Source organism: Pseudonaja textilis, chromosome 2 (assembly GCF_049901715.1).
Source record: "Pseudonaja textilis isolate UNSWEBS1 chromosome 2, rPseTex1.2, whole genome shotgun sequence".
Classification (NCBI taxonomy): domain Eukaryota; kingdom Metazoa; phylum Chordata; class Lepidosauria; order Squamata; family Elapidae; genus Pseudonaja; species Pseudonaja textilis.
In genome coordinates this window covers 136,658,406-136,672,973 of record NC_141991.1, presented here as the reverse complement: position 1 = coordinate 136,672,973, position 14,568 = coordinate 136,658,406, and the positions used below count along the sequence as shown (strand labels likewise).

General features: G+C 41.8%; 1 protein-coding gene across 1 annotated transcript in view; it reads left to right on the top strand.

The window, feature by feature from the left end:
- The first annotated feature begins 11,081 nt into the window (after positions 1-11,081).
- ARHGEF25 (Rho guanine nucleotide exchange factor 25) overlaps positions 11,082-14,568 on the top strand; it is an 82,295-nt gene continuing 78,808 nt past the window's right edge. Inside the window, exon 1 of the mRNA XM_087925438.1 lies at positions 11,082-11,143. The gene's annotated coding sequence lies outside the window, so the exon portion shown is untranslated. The remainder of the gene's footprint in view (positions 11,144-14,568) is intronic.

The following is a 14,568-nucleotide window of genomic DNA, read 5'->3' as shown; positions in this document are numbered from 1 at the left end:
AGGTGGTAGATGTGGCGTTGTGATCCAAGCTTTACCCCTTTTGTACATGTATTAATATTGCACGCACGTACAAAGGAGTGGGGTTTGAATTGCCTTGCTGCGTCTGCCATCTTGCCTGCTTTGACCCTCGCCCCCACTCCTGATTGTCTAGGCCAGGGGTGTCCAACCTTGGCAACTTTAAGACTTATGGACTTCAACTCCCAGAATTCCTCAGCCAGCAAAGCTGGCTGAGGAATTCTGGGAGTTGAAGTCCACAAGTCTTAAAGTTGTCACGGTTGGACACCCCTGGTCTAGGCCAAGGGTCTTCAAACTTGGCAAGTTTATGACTTGTGGACTTCAACTCCCAAAATTCCTGAGCTAACATGACTGGAAGAGGAATTCTGGGAGTTGAAGTTCACAAGCACATGACTGGAAGAGGAATTCTGGGAGTTGAAGTCCACAAGCTGTCAAGTTTGAAGACCCCCTGGTTTAGGCTAATATGTCTCAACCTTTTCTTCACCACGGACCCCCTTTACATATCTTTTGGTGCCACTGACTGTGGCGCCAAGACTTAACTCAGGTTTTAAATCATAACATTTCTTCAAGCCTTCATGGTTCTCCTGTGAAGACCTCACAGCCACCTCAGGTTTAGGCTGCTTTTGAAGGATGATTATGTTTATGCTGCCCAGTTCCTTGGGACTCTGGGCTATTTACAAACTGCTAAAAACACTTGAAAACCACACACACAAAAACTAATAAAAATGGTAGAGATAACACCTGGGTGGAACAAAGAAAATGAAGAAAAGGGAGCTTCAATAATACCCACTAGAGTCTTGTGCAACAAAGGCCTTTAACACCCTTCCAAACACCAGAAAGGTGGGGGCAATTTGAATCGGGGGTGGGGGTGGGGGAACCAGCAGATAAGATGCAATGGAAGAGGTGCCAAGCTAGAAAGCATTTTTATTTCTGCCGCCTTCGTATGGCTGCTGTTTGTTTTTTAAAGTCATGAGCTGAAAGGTGAAGATAAATTACCAGGAAAGTTGGGAATGACAGAAAACAAGGACTCTTTCATTGGACAAACCTGGGAGAGCATCACTTTTGCTTGATTATTCAGACAGCCAATACTCTCATAGGATCTTTGAACTCTGCAATTGCCATACTGCGGAACAGATATGCACTCGGGGATGGCATTTTAGGGCTAACATTTAGCTGCCGCATCATTAGTTCCCTTTCAGTGGTTGCTCAATCCCATCTCCTGTACTGAAATTTATACTTCTCTTTCTTGCTACCCTCGTGCATTGACCAACTCTGTGCATCTACATATTTGCACAACTTATATTCAGCCTAGAATGTGAACCTTTTAAAGGTAGGGAGCTCAGTAGGAATACGCTTTTGTCTCTTGCACTGAACCTGTCCACACTTGATCCTGGTTAATTTTCTTTGATTACCTTAAATGTTAGATCAGCAGGTATGACGGCAAGGACGGAGCTATAGAGGCAGGCCAAGATTGGCATCCAGATTGAAGCCTTGTGCGTTTGATCTTGAAGAACTAAGCAGGGCCGGTAACCAAGTATGGAAGGCCATTAGAAATCCCAGAACTGTTAGCTGGGCTGAAAACATAACTCGGAGAAAGGCTGTGGCAGATCATTTCTGCTTTGTCAATAAAGCCACACGAACCAACAAAAGTAGAGCTCAACTTGTAGAAGGCCATAACTTTTCACTTGAGTCAGTATAATCCTATATGTATATATTTTTACGCCATGGTGCTTGCTTCCAGAAAGTCAGTTACAGAGCTATCAAGTAGGTGGACCAATGCATATAACTTATACGGAGCAGGATAAAAATAGGCGAGCCGTGCAATTTGTTTCATGGATGCTTTATATTCTTTTATGTCTTAACAAGGGATGGGAAGTTTTGCAATGACTTCCCTAAAAGCATGCTGCTTTTAACAAAAACATCTAAAGAAACCTAATTGTAATAGGAGAAACATGAAATAACGCTTTCATAAGGAGTGGTGGATAGTCTTACTAAAATTCATGTCTCTTTGTAAACATCAGTTGGGCAAAATGGGGCATTATACCAATTTTGTTCAACCTACCTCAAATGGGCTAATTTACAGAATGCATCCAAAGTTAATGCTACACCACACCACTCTTACAATCAGCTGTAGTCGTGTGATGGTCATTTTCTATACTCCTTGCCAGCTTCCTCCATGTCAGTGGAGAAGTTGGCAGGAGGTGCAAATGTATTTGTGATTGCCATGCTCCCTGCCAGCTCCCTCAAGCGCAGTTGATAATAGAAAAGCCGACAGAGAGGGTTGCAAGTTGCTTGGGTAAGTTTCATCACTCGTGTAACTTCCCCAGCCTCTCTGCACTTGTGCCATGACAGCTACTTGTGCGCCTCCATTCAGTCTTCCCAACCCATTCCGCACCTCCTTGCACCTCTGATCCATGCAGCGCCTCTCATGCGTGCCTGCTCTGCCCCCACCCCACCCCCGTCCTCTATTCCCAACCCCTTGGGCATTTCTCTCCTGCACATTTCTGCAGAACATGCATCCTCCCTGACCCGTATGGCATCTCCTGTGCACTTTTGCATACCCTGACCCACGTTGCAGTCCTCCAAGGCACCTCTATGCACCCTCCCTGACCTGTGCAGTACCTCTTGTGCACCATTACATACACTTCCTCGCCTGCATCACATCCGATGCGCTTCCTGGATCTATGCGGAACCTCTCTCACACGCACACATGCACTTCCTGACCTGTGCTACATCCAGCAAGTCTTCCCTCTAGCATCACTTGCTCAGTCTTCCTGACTCACCATTCCCCTGTGAATACACTGTTCACAGTGCCTATTCTTTTTTTAAGTCAATGGGAAAGCCAGCAGGAAATCTAAACTAGATGTATCAAGAAGAAGGAAGGAGGGAGGAAGATTTTCAATGCTCCCTCCCAGATTTCTATAAAGAAACAATGGGGAAACCAACAGGAAGTCAGAAGTCACTCCTACTCCCAGTGATTTTTTGCCAATCCATGGTCATTCTGTTTCTCAGTTTAGATAAGGAAATATTTCTGAAACAATGACCTAACAGGACACAAGTTGTCTAGTGGTCTTTAAAATGGCAGTAGAAATTCAAGCAAAAAAGTGTTTTTCCAATCTCTCCTAATAACATGACTTTCAGCATTTTGCTGTAAGAAATATTCAGTTAGAGAAGAAAGCATGTACCAAACCCGTAACAAAATTTCCCACTTTTCTCCATTGTATAACAATTTATGCCATCCGGATTCTGGAAGTTCTTACTGTACTGCTTAAATCTCCTTTACAAAGATCAAAAGCCAATAAAGACTAAAGCTGCCAAAGCTATTCCTTCCCCCTGGCCAGGATACAGTGGCATAAGCATCAATTCTCCATCACCATACCTGGCAAATATGATGGAGATCTCAGTAAATTTGCTATCTACTTTGATCGAGGATGACTTTAAGACCTGAGAATTTATGATTGCAATTTTGATAGAGGGAGCTGCAGAAAAGCCTGCATTTGGACAATGACATAAATGTAGTAGTCATAGACCCCTTAATTTTGATGGTTCCTTCAAGCAACCGACTGCCAAACATTATCTCCCAACACAGGATAAGCGTTCTATAAGATGTGTTGCTGACTTTCAGTTTTCAACGCGGGATTTGTTTGGTAGCATGAAAGACATTTGACAGAATTATTATTTTGATGTGAATTTTGCTTTTTCCGGGAAATTTAAAACTTATTCAAATGTAGAATTGCTGCCCCACAATTTGCTAAATAAATAAATCCCTCATATAAAACCTTTACATCAATGATAGATTATACTATTCTATGTATTGAAGAAACAATGAACAAAAAAAGGGGAAATAGAAACCCCTCTATGGATGGAAACAGCAGATTAAATGGATCCTACAAGCATTGAATTACATTAAAACATATATTCTGATTCTTAAGTGGATTGATCAGAGAGCTAATTTACTAATATAGGACCAATTTTTATATAATGCTAAATGGATTTTCTATCAGCCTATGCTTTTCTAGTTATTTGTTGCTTAGCCAAGAAAACAGTGCATAAACAAGAGCCCTTTTCCTTAAAAAAAGGTTACATTATGTTTAACTTTTGTTCTATATACAAAGCATGGTTGCTCTCCATTTTAGGAGTATTTCTTTTGTTTTTTTCCCTCTTGATTCAAACCATGTTTGCTTCTTTAACCTCTTTGGTTGAAACCACCAAATATAGGTCTACTTATACCATTGGTTTCATCTTACCAATTTGCTGAGACAGAGCACATCTACCAGAAAGTGAGGCACTGGAATTTCTTTCTATCTTGGGATGATCTTATTTCCTATTGAACTTTGTCCACGTCAATCCAACTCTGCATGGAAATTGATGGAGAGTAGAATGGAATGAGGTGGAGAGTGGAGTGGAAGGGGAAAGGAAAAAGGGAAGAGAAGATTATTTATTGGATACACAAGGAATTTGTCTCTGGTGCATAAATTCTCAGTATACACACAAACAACAAAGTGATAAGAACTAATAATCCCTTACATTCCTTCTATCTCTTTAGAAATATGGCATGTTGACCTATTGTTGAGGTAATTCCCTGTTAGGAGAATGAGCACATACAGGGAGACGTAGTGAGAGAAGTGTTTGAATAATACACACACAGCACACAGATACACTGCACAGTAAATGTAGGTTTTTACTTCCAGAAACGTTTAAGCAAAGTTCAAACACAGTCCAAAGTCATTCACAGGTAAGGCAGTCAGTGTTCAATTCAGGGATAATCCAATAACAAAGTCCAGTATCAAAAACAGTTCAGTATCAGATTTACATCAAATCCAAGAATAACAGTCCATTTAGGAGGAACGGCAAAACTCTCCAACAGAAGGAAACAGAGACTCACTGAGACACACTCTCTTCTGAGACTAAGACTAAACAACCCAGGTTTCTGGCTCCATCTTATGGCTGTTTGAGAAACCACATCCAATTACATTTTTTTGCATTTTCTTAAAGACACAGTATTAAAATGTTTATCCTGGTTTATATATTTCCAACTCAAATAACTGTTAGGTGACTTACATTCCTAACACCGATAATTGGGAATTAATGGAGCACCAATTCTGCACTCATTTATTCAAGATCAGAGCCTATATTGTGGAGTACTCTGCCAAAACACCCTCTTCTGAAAAATTCACAAAATATTCAGGGTATTTCACAAGCAGATATCTAGTGGTGGGATTCAAATTTTTTTTATACCAGTTCTGTGGATGTGACTTGATGGGCGTGGCTTGGTGAACATAGCAGGGGAAGGATACTGTAAAATCTCCATTCCCTCCCCACTCCTGGGGGAAGATTACGGCAAAATCCCATTCCCTCCCCACCCCACTAACCTGCTTTCCAGCGCTGTTCTCCTGTGCAGGGCAACAAAAGAAGACCCAGCCAATCAGCTGAGACTTGGGAGGCAGAGAATAGATGGGGGCGGGGCCAGTCAGAGTTCTCTGAACTATTCAAAATTTCCGCTACCGGTTCTCCAGAACTGGCCAGAACCTGCTGGATACCACCTCTGCAGATACCCCAAATATATCTGGCTTATTGGGGAATGAGTCAGTTTCAATCTCAAGGGACTTAAGGTGATTTGATGTGATTTCTCAAGATTGGTCAGACAATAGACAGCAGGAAGACAGGAAGGTCTTATGAATCCCACCCTTAAAACAATTCTTAGAATAAAAGGTATGAAAAGACTCTGAAACTTTGGCTTATCCAGGCAGATAACTAAGCAAGCAGTTCCTACAAACAGGCCTACAATTTTGCCTTCCTAGTCACCATTCAAAGGGGATTTTAATGTAGCAAATTATTTGGCCGTAATTGCTCTGCAGTTCAGAAATTAACTCTCTCTTCAGCAACAGTACTCTTCTTTTAAAATGACAATGTGCCCATCCTGTAATGTAGCTGCCTCTAAATTCCCCAAAACATTTATCAAGGGCTTCAATTAAATTTAATTGCCAATCTGTTACAGTCAGCAAAACATGGGCACGTGTAGTGTTTTTAGTTCTTTCCCCATCAGATATCCCGAAAGCAGGAATGAACCAAACTTGGCAACTTTAAGACTTGTCGACTTCAACTCCCATAATTCCCCAGGCAGTCATGCTGGGTGGGGAATTTTGGGAGTTGAAGTTTTCAAGTTGCCAAGGTTGGACACCCCTACCCTAAAGGGACATTCCTTCCTAGCAATTTCCTTCCAATTCCTCTTTGGTGGTCTTGAATTTCTCAGGAACTGCATCTCTTCAGCAACTTGGCACTGCTTAATCCCATCCTTGTTTGCTAGCCATTTCTCTTCCCTTTCCTCCCCTTCTCACAGCTTCTTAGTCCTTTCCCTGTGCGAACCATTATCTTTCTTTTTCTCAGACTTATATTATCAGCCACAAGTTCAGTTTATATGTTTGGGGGTCATGTGACAGGATGGCCGACAGTATTTATTGTGTCCATATATGGGAGCACCTAGAAATTAAGTGGACCCCTGACATTATTGGATTTTGGCTGTCTTTTTAGCAAGTCAAGATTTGTCAGAACATTTCTATGTAAACTCCAGTCACATTCAAGTAATTGACTAAGACATGAATGATAAGTTGAAGGGAAATATTCTTTGAGACTGACAGTATGCATTCTTCTCGGTCAACTTCTTTTTCCAATGATGCCCCATACCATTGCTTCATCTTATTCCCAGCCTATAATTAAGGCAGACTTAATTTTTTTTAGATGCACCCAGTATTAAGATGGGATGGGTTTTTTCTTTCTTTCCCCCGAGTTGAAGTTGACTCCTGGCAACTGCCTGGGCAACTCCCTTGACAAGTTTTCTTGTCAAGATTTCAGAAGTGGTTTGCTCTTGTCTTTTTTCTAGGACTGAGAGAGACTGACTGGACCAAGGTCACCCAGCTGGCTTTGTGCCTAAGGCAGGACTAGAACTCCCAATCTCCCAGTTTCTAGCCTCTGTAAAGAAACTACCCCGTCCCATTCCAACACTATCCAAAAAGCAACCATAAAGTATGTAAAAATCTGTTTGGCTTTGGCTATTCCTGAAATCCTAATTCATAGCATCTACTCAGAATCACCCAGCCATCCTACAGAAATAATATAAAGTATGTCATCATTGCCGCTGTTTTGTAACAACAACTGTGCTTGTCAATAGTGGTGGTGGTGGGGGGCTTCATCCGTCTTTTTGGCAAACTCGGCTAACTGCTGAGACTGGGAACAGAAACAATAAGCAGGACAGAGATCTGATATGAGCACAGCCAATTTCATGCAAGTATAGTTTCCTGCAGATTCAAAGTTAATGTTCTTTTTAAACCAGTCTCTTGTGTTTTCTGTAGAAGTATAGCAAGTGACTGCTCATAGACATTTATATATCATAGGCAAATGCTCATGGAACTTTGACACCCCAGGCAGTTTTCTAGAATGCCTCTAGAAGTGGGCTGACATTCAGTGAGGTGTCTATTTTTGGAGTAAATGTGTACTTTTAAAGCTTTGTGCAATTGCGGATAAATGTAAGGGTGCCCTTTTTGAATTCTACATCTGGTAACCAACTAGACACAACCACATCGTTTTCCTGGCAGGAATATCAAATGGCCTTCCTTTCTTCTGGAATATTTCTTCAGCTTCCAAGTTTAGTTCCATGGCCTTAGGATTTCCTAATAGCATTAATCTGGTCAAATCCTGAGACCAACTTATCTTGGTGAAGTCATCCAGAGCCGCTTGGCGGCATATATATTTAATAAATAAAAAGGTAAATAGAGTGAAGCCACATAAATTGTCTACATCTAGCAGAATCTAGCCTTGTTCTATAGAATATGATCCTGGTAATTGAACTTCTATGGCTTCTGATTGTGGAGGCTTTAATTTTGTTTCTGTGGGTTTTAATTTTAATTACAACCCCCCCGCCCCCGATATTTTTGGAGCAGTGAACATGTCTGCAATCTGTGCTGTGTGTGCCTATTCACAAAATAGCCATCCCCAAAAACACTGATTTCAAATTTTGGTAGGCCCAGTCATTTTCCCAAGAAACTAAATCAAAGAAGAAGGATTTAAGGTTTAAAGCAGAACCCCACTTTTGTGACATAACAATTATTCTCATCTAGAATCATCCTCTCCAAACTATCTCTCTCTTATCTGTTTTTAGATGCCCACATATAACACATTCTTAATAAACAATTCACATCCTACTCATATCATTCACATTTCACTGTTTTATGACTGTGTCACATTAACCAGAATCTCCATTTTACCTGGTATACAGAAGATCTCACTCTCCCAGCCACTTGATTGTTTTATTTCCTTAAAACATTTCTATGTTTAAATGAGTTCATGCAAAATGCATACATTTCAAACAGTAGCATTATTTGAACATCATGGTTGCTTGCAAGCTATATCAATAACCCAGGCAATCTCCAACAGGCAATAGCTCAAAACAATATTGTACTGCATAAAACCCTTCCGTCAATATTTTAGGAGAAACCCAAGGTCCATGAATTTGTGGTCTTCGCAGCTTGGGGTAATTAATCTCTCTTAAAAAAATGATGACCTGTGTGAAAAACCCTATTTTTAAAAAAAGTTTTAAAATAGACTTTATTTACATAAGATTAAAACACGAACAAACATACAAATATGTAAAAATAAAAAGAATATAAATAGAATAATTAACATATTTCTATCTACTACATTTGATATTAAGACTGATAGCTCATAGTAAACAGTAATAAGTAATCATTGGCAAGTATTCCTTATCCCTTATTAATTACTTGTTAATAAATAATATATTATTCTGCTATTACTATTGGATTATAACTGTATTGGTTAATCGGATGGAGCCTTCATAATATTTATATAATAGACAAGAAGCCTTGAAATCGTTATTATCATACATTCAATATATACAACTATAATATGTGTCCTGGGTTCATCTATCCTGTATACCCTTTTTCTTGCGCTCTACGCAGCTGTACCACTTATCACAGACCAAATAATACTCTGACTCTTCCTTCCCATTTAATTTGAGCATGAGCCTCTCCATTTCGGCGCATTCGTAGCTTTTTTGAATAATAATGTGTATCGGTGGTACATCGGGCCTGAAAAAAACCTATTTTCTAATTTGTCATGCCTTGGAGTGAACAATTAGGTTTTAGTCTAGCTGGACCTCTATCAAAAATACACTGGGGAAATGCAGCTAAAGAAGTAACTTGGGGGGGGCCACCTTTGTGGCTTTAGCGTTAACTTCAATTTAATTTGCTGTCTTTTCCACATTTCCTTAGGCAAAGGTAGCCTTGAATAGAATGCCGTTTGTTTTTGAGTGAAGGTGCAGAAGGTTGGAACATATGCCCCACTCAAAAGACCTGTGAGCTGAAAAACTGATGTGACTATTTCTAGTCTTAAATATTACATATGTAAATATTTTTGTCTTCCCCAAATTTAAAACGGAAAAAAAGTAAAAATTTCAAAAGCTGCCATCTGCTGAACAACCTCAGCCTTTAAGATATTTGCAAGGATGGCACTAAAACAAACAAACAACAATGCTGTCTAAGATGCTAGACTACAAGCTGGGGTGGGATTCTACCAGTTCGCACCTATTCGCTAAAAATGGTTGTTAACATTCTAAGAAGTTCGGAGAACCAATTGTTAGCAGAAATTACTGGCCTAATCCTGTAAGGAAGGCAGGAAGGAAACATTCTGGTGTTGCTTACAGAAACTGCCTCTCCGTTAACCCTGATTACATTCTTGGCAGGACTAGACTTCCTGTCTCTGGAACTTCTCTGGAGTTTTTTTCCCCGCTCCTTTGCTGGTACTTTGCTTGTGTGGTGTGACCATTCAAAGTTACAATGGCACTGAAAACAGTGACTTATGACCATTTTTCACACTTACGACTGTTGCAGCATCCCCACAGTCATGAGAGGCCAGGCAAGGAGACGCATGCCTCGATATGAGTGATATTGAGTTGGCCACACCCAGCCAATAACATGACCACCAAGCCATGTCCACCCAGTCACCAACCCATGCCCACCAGCTAAGCCACGCCCACAGAACCGGTTGTTACAAAATTTGAATCCCACCCCTGCTACAAACCAGGATATCCTGAGATCAAATCCTCCGCTAGGCATGAAAGGCATCTGGGAGACTCTGGGCCAGTCACTCTCTCTTAAATCAACCCATCTCACAGGGTGGTTTGTTTGGGGGAATATGGAGGGAATTTGGAGGGAGCTTTAAGATGTGTATGCCACCTTAAGTGACCAAAACAAAGGCAGGATAAAAATCAAATACAGATAGTCCTTGACTTATGACCACAATCGAGCCCAAAATTTCTGTTGCTAAGTGAGACATTTGTTAAGTGAGCGTTGTCGCATTTTATTACCTTTCTTGGCACAGCTGTTATGTGAATTACTGCAGCTGATAAGTTAGTAACCCGATTGTTAAGCTAATCTGGCTTCCCCGTTAACTTTGTCAGAAGGTCTCAAAAGGGGATCACACCTTGGGACATAACAATGACCTTGGGACACAGCAACGGTCATAAGTACGAAACAGTTGCCAAGCATCTGAATTTTTATCACATGATCCTGGCGATGCTGCAAAGGTCGTAACTGTGAAAAACGGTCATAAGTCACTTTTTTCAGTACCATTGTAATTTTGAATGGCCACTAAATGAACTGTAGTAAGTCAAGGATGAGCTGTAAACCAATAAAAGACCATATATTATTATATTAGAGCTAAGATTGGCATGCAGAGCAAAGCAACTTAAAAAACAACAGTGATAATTCCTGGGGTCTTTCAGTATGGTGAAGAAAATGGTGCCTTGTATTTCTTCGGATATTTCCAAAGTCTTCCATATTGGGCTGCTGTTTTCTTTTTCTGGAGTATAAGTGAATAAAGGCTCTTGAGGTATGAGAAATTCTGGCCAAAACCAGCTGCTGTGGCTCTTTGCCAGGCTGTTCCTGAGAATAAAAAAAAAAAAAACCCAGAAGGGGTGGGAGTCTAAAAACATATACAACTTCCCTCCACAGTTTTGCAGCAAATCAGAGATCCTGAGATCTGGTTGCTTCACAACACACTGAGAATCATGTGCGGCAGTGGAGGAAAAGCAGCAGGCTGATTTCCCCCGTTCGATGTAAGTAAAAGAGTGAAAATTTCGTGTCGCGTTTAGCAAAAGGTTCTGGCAAGAAGTTTTGCCGGAAGTAATGTGAACATAGTAACAAACTATTTTTGTCTGGTATTGATCAACTGCTGTAAACGTCTGCATGTTTGTCTTAAGTTTTCACCAGCAAGATTAGAATCGATCAAAGATATTGGGCTGCTCGAAGCAAAGGGCAGAGACTAATTTGTGCCTCAGTCCCCACTTCCCATGAAAATACGAGCCTATTAGACAAGCTGTTAAGGCAAGAGTGGGCAATTAATTTTCCTGAAGGACCCCATGAGAAATTGAAATTATTGCCAAAGGCCAAACCAATAAGGCTGTGAAGGTGTGAGGGGTCTTAAATGCATGCACATACATCAATTGAAGAAAAAGAAATAGTTGCCTTCAAAATAAAAGCAACCCATGAAGGCCAGATAGGGACAGCCTAGGGGCCAGATGTGGCCAGTGTTGCTTAGTATTTGGGTGTAGATGTGCTTAGTATTTTGGTGTAGAACTGTCTTCTCCTCTGTCCCTGAGAACAAGGAGGGGCAAAGCACTTCTCAAAAACGTTTTCCCAATCTCTGTTTGTAGAGAGGGAGAATGGAAGATAAGGATTTGACCAAGTTTCTTGAGTGAAATGGCTGGAGACTAGGGTAGAGTTCGCTATCAGTGTAAGGATCAATAAGGAGTTTTCTATCTTTCAGCCATAGTAGACTCTTCCCTAAGGCCTGGGCCTACACCTGCCATTTGGCAAGCTTTTTATACACGGCTTGAACACAAGTGGCCAGAGCAGATGGGAGTGAGCTTATTACACATCTCAGCCACTAGCTTGATGGGTTTATGAAGAAGTCCAGGAAAGTAGACTGCGCAGAAGCGGATGTGGGTTTAGCCCAGTGGTGGGATTCAAATAATTTAACAACCGGTTCTCTGCCCTAATGATTTCTTCCAAGAACCAGTTCACCAATCTGCTCAGAAAGTTAACAACCGGTTCTCCCGAAGTGGTACGAACTGGCTGAATCCCACCACTGGTTTAGCCCTGTATCACAACTTGAGGCCCATGCATGGCAGTTGCACAGGTAAAAGGGGGAGAAATCTGAAATAACTAAAATCATATTAATCAAGGAGAATAATTGCAGCACAGGATGTGGGGGTCCTTGGAGCTCTCTAAGCTTTTCATATTCTTTGTCCTCATTTAACTGCTTAAAAAGATGGCAAGTCTGGGCACAGCCAGGACCTACACATTCATTTCCTAGAAAGGGAAGCATGAAGGGAATCCTCCCATCCGAGTTAACGTCCCGTCCCACCCACCCGCCCCAGGATGCTCTCCCAACACCCCAGCTTCCATTTGCCTTTTTCTCTAGACACATGGGTTCCAAACAAAGGGGTCTGCACGCGCCAGGTTTATTTCCTAAAAGTGGCTACAGAGGACCCCCCAGGGTTTCCTAGAGAGTTTGTAGGTTTCCATTTCAGATTTTGTTTTTTTGTTTTTAATTAAAATTTAAAACCAGCACAGGGAGCTCGATGGGTACCGAGGAAGTTATTGCAGGCAAATGCATGGGTCTCCTTGCCTGCCCCAAGGAAATTTTGCAGTAGGGACTGGCGTAAAGGAACCTCCTTGAACCTGGTGCCCAGCAGATGGCGCCATTACATTATATAATTTCCCTATACAGTGCAAGCATATAGGGAAATTGTGCAGGGAGACAGGGCCCTCAGAGCAAAACAGGGACATTGCCTTCCTACTCACTCTGTCCACCCCCTCCGAGCCCATCTTTTCTCCCCCTTTTCATTAAATATGGTTGTAATAATGTGGAATGTGTTTGCTGTGAACATGTCAGCTTGAAGTCCAAAGAACCAACAAGCCTGACATGTGGTAAACATTACAGTGAGTCTGTTCGGTTCTCGGAATGAGGTTGAGGGTCCAACTGTAGTGCCATCCAGTTTTTGGTTTTGTAGCTCTGTGAAACCTGATCCCTCAAACCCAGCAGCTGTTGCTGAAGGCAGAGACCCCCCTCCTCCTTTGAAGTCTGCAGCCGTTGATGCCCGAACACCCCTTATTCCTTCCTCCTCCTCCCCACCCCGAGTGGTGTTTTGCCACTGCCTTGCCAATTGCGTGCTGAGAGAGACTATTTTTAACATTCAGATGCATCTATTTTTATCCATGCTCCCTTTGTGCCAGGGAGGCTCACGGGGCATTGCTGATCCGAAGCTGGACTTGGCAATGCTCTGGGATGGTAGCCCACATGGGCATCCAGTCCATCTGGCTGTGGAGACGGGGGTCTTTTAAAGGGGGTGTACCGGGGAAAAAAAGCAACACTAACTACCCTCATTTTTCTATCTACATGCCCTTTGTCCCTCTCGCTCTCTGCAGCCATCTCAGGCTTGGTTGAATTCCTTTGCTTGGCGGAGAGGATGCAGTTCCTGGGGTTTACCCCTTATTTGGCAATTTCTCTTCTAAGGAGGTTAGATCTCAAAGACAGGCGGGGTTCTGCTATGTTTCATTGAATCATAGTGTGCCGGTCAAGATTCTCCCAGGGATAGGACTGAAGGTTATGGGGGAGGAATAGATCACAAGGAACATTGGAGTGGGGGCAGGAAAGGAACTTTAACGCATAAACATTCTTGAATATAATTCAGACAAACACATAAACAGAGGGATAGAATCAAGATCACCGTGAAGTGTTAATACCACTTTTATAAGGCCACACTTGGAATACTGCATCCAGTATTGCATCTAGTCATAAGTCACTTTTTTCAGTGCCGCTGTAACCTTGAACCGTTGTAAGTAGAGGACCACGTGTATTTTGCGCCATTTTCAAATGCATCAGAGCAAACAGAGAAGACAAACAGATGCAGCTTTCAAAACAGATAGGCTGTGGAGGTCATCCTCGTGGAAAGGAACTGGGAAGGGATCCGTCAAGTGTTACTGCTTGGGAATATTTTGGCTGAACTGCTTTTGAGAGTAGCCGGTGCAATGAAGGCTGTGAAGCCTCCCCCAACCCCACCCCATTCCTCCTCAGATTATGCAATCCACGTGCTTTGCTCTGAAGGATGTGAGAGGATGGCGGGTGGTGGTGGTTTCTGATATAACCACCGTACAAAATGGCTAACTGGCAAAAATTTTCCTATTTGAGAATTTCACACATCAGGCTGATCGTGTGTGCATTATCGGTATTCTGAACTTGCATCCTCCTGTGGTACAGATGTGTTAATGGACAGTTCAGGCGCAAAGTGTAAAGAGATAGCATTTTTTTTAAAAAAAGAAAAGAGCCTGGTGTGATATTTATGTCCCACTGGGCCTTCTCGGCAGGGAAAATAAAACTATTTTTTTAAAGTCAGCAAAATGGAAGGTTAAAGTAATAAACACTGGTGGAAAATCCACAGTATGTAAATTAGACAAAGCAGATGATTTGTCTAACAAG